Source organism: Petaurus breviceps, unplaced genomic scaffold (genome assembly GCF_028583685.1).
Source record: "Petaurus breviceps papuanus isolate PSGF00001 unplaced genomic scaffold, PetGlider_PUasm1.0 184, whole genome shotgun sequence".
Classification (NCBI taxonomy): Eukaryota; Metazoa; Chordata; class Mammalia; order Diprotodontia; family Petauridae; genus Petaurus; species Petaurus breviceps.
This window is the reverse complement of record NW_027185793.1, coordinates 7,460,209-7,467,647: the sequence shown is the minus strand read 5'-3', so window position 1 is coordinate 7,467,647 and position 7,439 is coordinate 7,460,209. Positions and strand designations below refer to the sequence as shown.

The following is a 7,439-nucleotide window of genomic DNA, read 5'->3' as shown; positions in this document are numbered from 1 at the left end:
AAATATCTTAAAAAAGTCACAGGATACAAAATAAAACTACATAAATTATATGCATTTTTACACATTTATAACAAAGACCAAAAGAAAGAGATGGAAAGAGAAATCCCATTTAAAGTTACTGTAGACATTATAACATATTTGGAAGCATAACTGCCAAAACAAACCCAGTAATTATATGAACACTTTTCAGATGAATAAAATCAGTTCTAAATAATTTTTTAAAAAATCAGTTTCTTTCTGGGTAGGCTGTTAATACAATAAAAATGAGAAATCAACAGAAATTAATTACCTTATTCATTGCCACACAAATCAAGCTACAAAAATTATTTTTTTTCAGTTGATATCAATTTATTAAAGAAAAGTGAATGTTTTTAAAATGAGGGTGATACTATCACAGCTTCATGGACTTTGTAGTGATGCAAACAACTTAAAGTGACACCTTCCACAACTGGTCACCTGCAGGGAGGAAGTTCTGACACCAAAATCAAGGCCCTCTCTTCTTACCAAAGGATCTTCTGTTTTTTGTGGAAGCATTTCCCAAGCCTCACTTGAGTAACCACACTGAAAATTTCATAGACCACTTCTCTCTTCTGATACCCCACCTGTGGGATTCTGAGGACCCCAGGGATAGGCTTCTCTGGAAGCATCTCTTTGTTGGGCAACTTAGTTACACAATATAGAATAAAGTAAGTGTTATACAGGATTAGATTAAGTTTGAAGAAATTCAGCATGACAGGTGACTGAATATCTTCCCAGTTTATACTAGATTCATTTCCAAACATTTCATAAAGGAATTCTGACACTGGATTTGAGAAATACGGGTTGGAAGAGTGTCTCACCCTTATTTTACTCCCTGTCCTTCCCCAAGGTCAGTCTGGATATGAAATTCAATGACCTGAATTCACATATGTAACAATCCAAAACATAAAAATAGCTTCTTAAGAGTTGGGTATTATCAAACAGGATAGTGGGGAGAGGCCAAGCAGTGAAGAAGTTCTCTTACTTTAAAAAAGACCCAGAAGGAGAGAGAAAATGCTGAACATAGCTCAAAAAGTTAAAGGTACCAAACGCCTGGGAAAACTGAAAATACTTAACTCATGACCCCTAAATTAGAAGAGGAGATTGTGTGTCTATCATAAACCCATTTAGCTCCTCCCCACCTTTAATGTGGGAAGGGGAAAGAGGGGGAGGCCTTTCAAAAGAGTAAATACTTACTCTCTGATGCCCAACTCTTTCTTCTGGTGGTCAAGGGAGCTTGTTCCTAAGTATGGTAAATGCAGTTTAGTCCTTCCACCTGTCTGGATTTGGGAATGGTTGTGCTGGCCCTGCTGCTGCCACACATGTCAATCTTGTCTGGATATTCCTGGACTATACAGTCTCCATCTTCTGGTCCTGCTCCTGCTCCTCCTCCTCTTCTGCAGCTCCCTTCCATCCAGAGACAGCCCCATTCCTGGTAATCTCCTCCATGTGAGGATGCATATTGGCCATCAGTGCCTACTCCAGACTCTTTCCCACCTGCTGTATGAGTTCTTCTTGTTTCCTGATTGATATCCTCATCAGTCATAATGGATGCTTTGCAGTGGTTGGGAGATAATAAGCCACCCCTGAAGTTCTTCTTGACCACTGCTGAGAGCTGCCCAGTGGTGAGCATTGTGCTTGTGTGCAGAGTACTGGCAATGGCAGAGAGGAGGGTTTCATCAGTGCAAACCTCGCCAATTTCATGTAAACCTTTAGAGAAATCCATTATTTTCACGAGGTCTTATGCAATGTCAAAGGCATTCAATCCACTTAGTTTCTTTTCCCCAAAAAGCTGTCAAAGTTGTTCCATAGTATTCTGTGGATCATTCTTTAGTTTATTATGGGGATGCTTAGTAATCTTGGTAACAGGCTGTTTGAAGATGGATGCTGTGTGCCAGACAGAGAGTGCTGTATTTAAATCTGGTTTTCCTTTGACTTGGTTAGAACAGTCATAGCACATCCTCTGCTGATTCTTGTTCATGTTACTCATGAGCTTTTTACCTATTCAAAATTCAAAAGTGCTCAGGTCCATGGAACTCCACAGGTAATAGACTAGCTGAAGTTTGCTTCAGAACTTCTTCCCACTTGGGATTGTCACTGATGCCCCCAGCTGCTTTCTGCAACACAGGAGCTTCTGGGGCCCCCACATCTTAGACATGACCCTGCAGCTGCTACTGGCTCCTACCTGACACTCCCAGGCCTACATGCCAACAAGCAAGCCAGAGAGTCCCATCCCCATGTAAAGCCAAGCATGAACAGCTTTCCAAAGGATTTCTGCTGTGAAGAGCTTCTCAAGGTTCTGATTACACAGTATAGTAAGCTCTCTATTCAGTAAAAAATCAGAGCAAAACATTAACAGAAAACAAATTGCAGCATTCATAATGGTACAACGTCACAATTTATCACTAAAATGGCAACATAAATTTCACCAACGTGGTCACATAGTTTTAAGCACAAGTAACATTCATTTAGTAAGTCTTCCCTTTAGGAAATCCTTAATACAATCACCCTTAAGGAATCAAGCCTTCTTAATTGACACAAAGTACAAAGGTCAAAGTCCTCCACCTATGGGGTGCAATCAAGTTACACTATCATCATTCCTTACTCATTACCCTCTTATGGGATAGAGGAAAGTACAAATGCCATCCACCCCTAGTTCACAAGTAATTTAGAGTCTCATCGATCAGCATTAAATACACAAGGAGAGGTCTTTTCTTCTTTACTAGAAGCAAGCTGTCAGCACAAAGTGGAAAGTCAGAACTTCTTGGAGCAAGCAGCATGGAGACTGAGGAGAATAAATCAAGCCTGGAGAAAGTGATTTAGATTTTGAGAATGGAGCTTATGGTGTGGAGCTTCTTCTGAGGACCAGCTAAACCTTGCAGAGAACTTCCAAGAACAAGCTGGAGCTGTTGAAGTCTTCCAAGGGCCAGCTGGATCTGCCAAAAACTTCTGAGGGCCAGCCAAATAAAAGATTCAAGAGTGACATAAAAAGGTATACATGGAAAACACACATATACACAACTTGTTATTTGAGAAGAGGAAACTGTTTGTATCCCTATATAGGAGGAATCTGCAATGCCTTTCAATATTAAGAATAGCATAATCATCAAGGCATTTAAAAGGGAAATACATAGATAGAAGGTGTGAGTATATATTAACTAATGTGATGTTAAATAAAAAACCTTATTAAGGGGGCAAAAGGATTGTAATGGGAGAAGAAGAAAGAAGGAAGCATAAAAATATAAATTCTTCCACATGAAGAGGCGTAAAAACAGAGGGAAAGAAGGGAGGGAGAAGAAAATTTTATGAGCTTTACCCTCAATGGTTTTGGATCAAGGAGGGAATAACATAATAAGTTAAATATAGAAAACTAATGTGAAGAGACACAAAAACTTATTATATTAGAGGGAAATAAGGGAGAGAGAAAAGCATTGTTAGAGATTTACTCTCATCAGATTTGTTTAAAGAGGGAAAAACATATTTTGTTAAGTATAAAAATCTAATGTTCCGCACAGGCAGCAGGATGGAAAGGGGGCGGGGGGAAGGGGTTGCTTGGAAGAGAGGAAAGAAGTAGTAAGGTAAAAGGGTAGGAAAAGGGAGGGGTGATATTAGGGAGGGAATATTGAGGGAGGCTTTGGTCAAAAGCAAAACTCTTAATGAGGGGAAGGGAGAAGGAGAAATAAAAGAGTAAAAAAGAGAGGGAATAGGATGCTGAGAAAGAAAGAAAGAGTAATCATAACTATGAATGTGAATGAATGAACCCTCCCATAAAAGGGAGGATGATAGCAGAATAGATTAAAAACCATAATCCTGAAATAAGGCCTCCTTGTGGCTCCAGCTCCCACCACCTCCAATCCATGTTAAAGGGGAATCTGAATAAACTTTGGAGCTACAGAACCCACAAAATGACACAGAGAAACCAATCTCCCACTGAGGAGAGGCCATCAGGCCATCAGGAATAGGCCAGCACAATGCTCTGGAAGTGCAGCCCAGCTTGACTATCAGGTTTTAGCCCCAGGGTGGGCCTGACCAGCCCCTGGCTAGAGAGATTTGAGATCACCAGCAGTTCTGGTGGTGAGGAATTATCAACGCATAGATGCTAAGGAAAAAGTGAGAGGTCAGTGCAGTGTGGACTTTGGGACGCAGTAGTTGGGAGTGCATCAGCTTTTGCACCTGGGGGTGAGAAGCCACTAAGGGCTGCGCACAGCCACCACAATGTGGCAGCTTCAGCTCCTGGCCTGAAGAGTTTAGGGGAAAAAAAAACAACCAGTCTGAGTGTTAATTACTCTTGCTTTAATCTGCTTGGATCTGAATTGAACTCTAGGGTAGTGGTCCTGGGGTGTGTGATGAGTGTGCCAGAGTGTGTGGAGGCTTCAGAGAGGAACCCAACTAATACCTCCAGGAGCTGAGAAAACCCCAGTGTTGGGGAAAAAGCTCCCCTGTCTGGTAGCAAAGTCTTTCTGTGCCAAAAAGCCTAAAAGTAAAGTAATTGAGTGGCAAAATGATGAGGAAAAGGAAGAAAAGCAGACAGAAGAATCCAACATTAGATTACTATTTTGAGGACAAAATGTGTCAAAGCATGGAACCAGAAGAAGACAATGAAGTCAGAACTCCTACGCCAAAAGATTCAAAGGAAAATATGAGCTGGTTACAGGACATAGAAGATCTTAAGAACCAGATAAGAGAAGTGTAGGAAAAATTGGGAAGAGAAATGAGAACAATGCAAGAAAATTATGAAATGAGTTTCAATAGCCTGACTGAGGAAAATAACACCTTAAAAATACACTAATTCAAATGATAAAAGAGGTTCAAAAAGGCAATAAGGAGAATAATGCCTTAAAAAATGAATTTGCCAGATGGAAAAAGATTCTCAAAAGCTCACTGAAGATAGTCATTCCTTCATAATTATATTGGATGAAATGGAAGCTAATTACTTTATTAGAAATCAAGAAGCTGTTAAACAGATCAAAGCAAATGGAAGAATAGAAGACAATGTGGAATATCTTGTAGGAAAAACCACTGACTTGGAAAATAGATAAAGGAGAGATAATTTAAAAATTATTGCACTACCTGAAAACTATGATCAATGTAAGAACCCAGAAATCATTCTCCAAGAAAATGTCAAGAAAAACTGTCCTGATATTTTAGAACAAGGGGGCAAAATACAGGTTGAAAGAATTCCCTCATCACCTCCTAAAAGTATCCCAAAAAGAAAACTCCTTGGAATATGATAGGCAGCTTCCAGAATTCCCTTATCAAGGAGAGAATATTACAAGCAGCCAGGAAAGAAACAATTTGAATATTGTGGAAACACAATCAGGATAACCCAGGATCTGGCAGCTTCTACACTGAGGGATGGAAGGGAGTGGAATATGATATTCCAGAGGGCAAAGGAGCTGGGATTAAAACGAAGAATCACCTACCCATAAAAACTGAATAAATAGTTTCAGGGGAAAATATGGTCATTCAGTACAATAGAGGACTTTCAACCATTGTTGTTGAAAAAAAATCAGAGTTGGATAGAAAATTTGACATTTAGATACAAGAAGCAAAAGAAGCATGAAAAGGTAAACAGGGAAAAGAAATCATAAAGAACTTATCAAAGTTGAATGATTAACATTCCTACATAGAAAAACAAAGTTTTAACTGATGAACCTTTTCTCAGTATGAGAATACTTAAGGGGAACAGAAACATATACATACATACATATATATATATGTGTGTGTGTGTGTGTGTGTGTGCATGTGTATATGTGTATATATATACATATATATGTGTGTATGTGTATACGTATATATGTGTGTGTGTGCATATGTGTGTATACAGATATTGGAGGGTATATGAGCATATGAATACATATGTGAACATGTGTTTATATGTTTACAGGTATACATAGATAGAGACACAGAACCAATTTAATAGGAAGGGATGATAATTAAAAGGTAAAATTAAGAGGTGAGAGAGGAATATATGAGAGGAGATGGGGAGAGACAGAATGGGGCTGTCTTATATAGAAGAGGCAAGGGTAAAGGGCTGCAATGGAGGGGAATAAAGGGAAGGTGAAAGGAAATGGGTCAACCTTATTCTCATTGAATTTGGCTTGGGTAGGGAATGAAATGCACACTAAATACAGTATCTCACCCTACAGGAGAGTAGGGGGAAGGGGATGAAAGGGGGAATGATGGAAGGGAGGGAAGTCTGGGTGGGGAGGGAAGGTGGAAGCACCCTCTTTTGAAAAGGGACAGGATCAAAGTAGAGAATAGAACAAGTTGGAGGAGAGATAGGAGGGAGGGAAATATAGTCAGTCTTTTACAATATATCTACTGTGCTAACATTTTGTATTAGTTCCACCTGTACAACCTATACTGTACTGCTTATTTTCCCAGTAAGGGTGGGCAACAAGGAAGGAAGGGAATGAATCTGGAATTCAAAGTTTTATAATGAAATGTTTAAATAAACACACACACACACACACATATATATTATTATTATTTATACTATTTTTTATGTAATTGGGAAATAAGATATAGAGGCATTGGGGCATAGAGATCCACCATACCCTACCAAACAATTCGAAGGGAATATGGGAAAAGATATGGAAGAGAGCAGTTTGGAAGAGGGAATGTCCTGAGGGACTACTGTTTTGGGGCAGTGGATAGGGGAAAAACGGGAAGAAAATTTGTAACTCAAAATCTGAATGAAATGAATGATGTAAATTAGAAGTTAATATAGCATTTGAAAAAAAAACCCAATCCTACAGTATGTTATTTATAAGTAATGTATTTGAAACAGGGATACAAAGAGGATAAAGGTAAAATGCTGTTGTAGAATACATTATGCTTCAGCTAAATAAAAAAAAGAACAAACCAGGCATAGCAATCCTTATCTCAGACAAAGCAAAAGAAAAAAAAAAAGATCAAAAGCAAAAAAAAAGATATAAGGAAGGAAACTACATCCTGCTAAGTGGCACCATTGACAATGAAACAATATCATTACTAAACATATATGCACCAAGCATTATAGGATCCAAATTCTCAAAGAAGTTAAGGTATTTATAAGAAGAAATAGCTAGCAAAATAATACTAGTGGGGACCTCAATCTCTCCCTCTCTGAACTTGATAAATCTAACCTCAAAATAAACAAGATAGAAGTTAAGGAGGTGAATAGAATTTTAAAGAAGGCAAATATGACAGACATTGTTAAAAACTTAATGGGATAAAAAGGAATATACCTTATATTCAGTGACACATGGCACATACACAAAAATTGACCATGTACTAGGATGTAGAAGCCTCACAATCCAGTGCAGTACAGCAGATATATTAAAAGCATCTATTTTCAGATCATGACATAGTAAAAAATTATATGTAGTAAAGAGCCACAGAAAGATAGAGCAAAAACTTTTTGGAAACTAAATACT

At 38.4% G+C, this 7,439-nt stretch overlaps 1 pseudogene; it reads right to left on the bottom strand.

The window, feature by feature from the left end:
- Positions 1 to 1,261: 1,261 nt before the first annotated feature.
- On the bottom strand, positions 1,262 to 2,167 carry LOC138161206 (methyl-CpG-binding domain protein 3 pseudogene; annotated as a pseudogene).
- Positions 2,168 to 7,439: the final 5,272 nt, after the last annotated feature.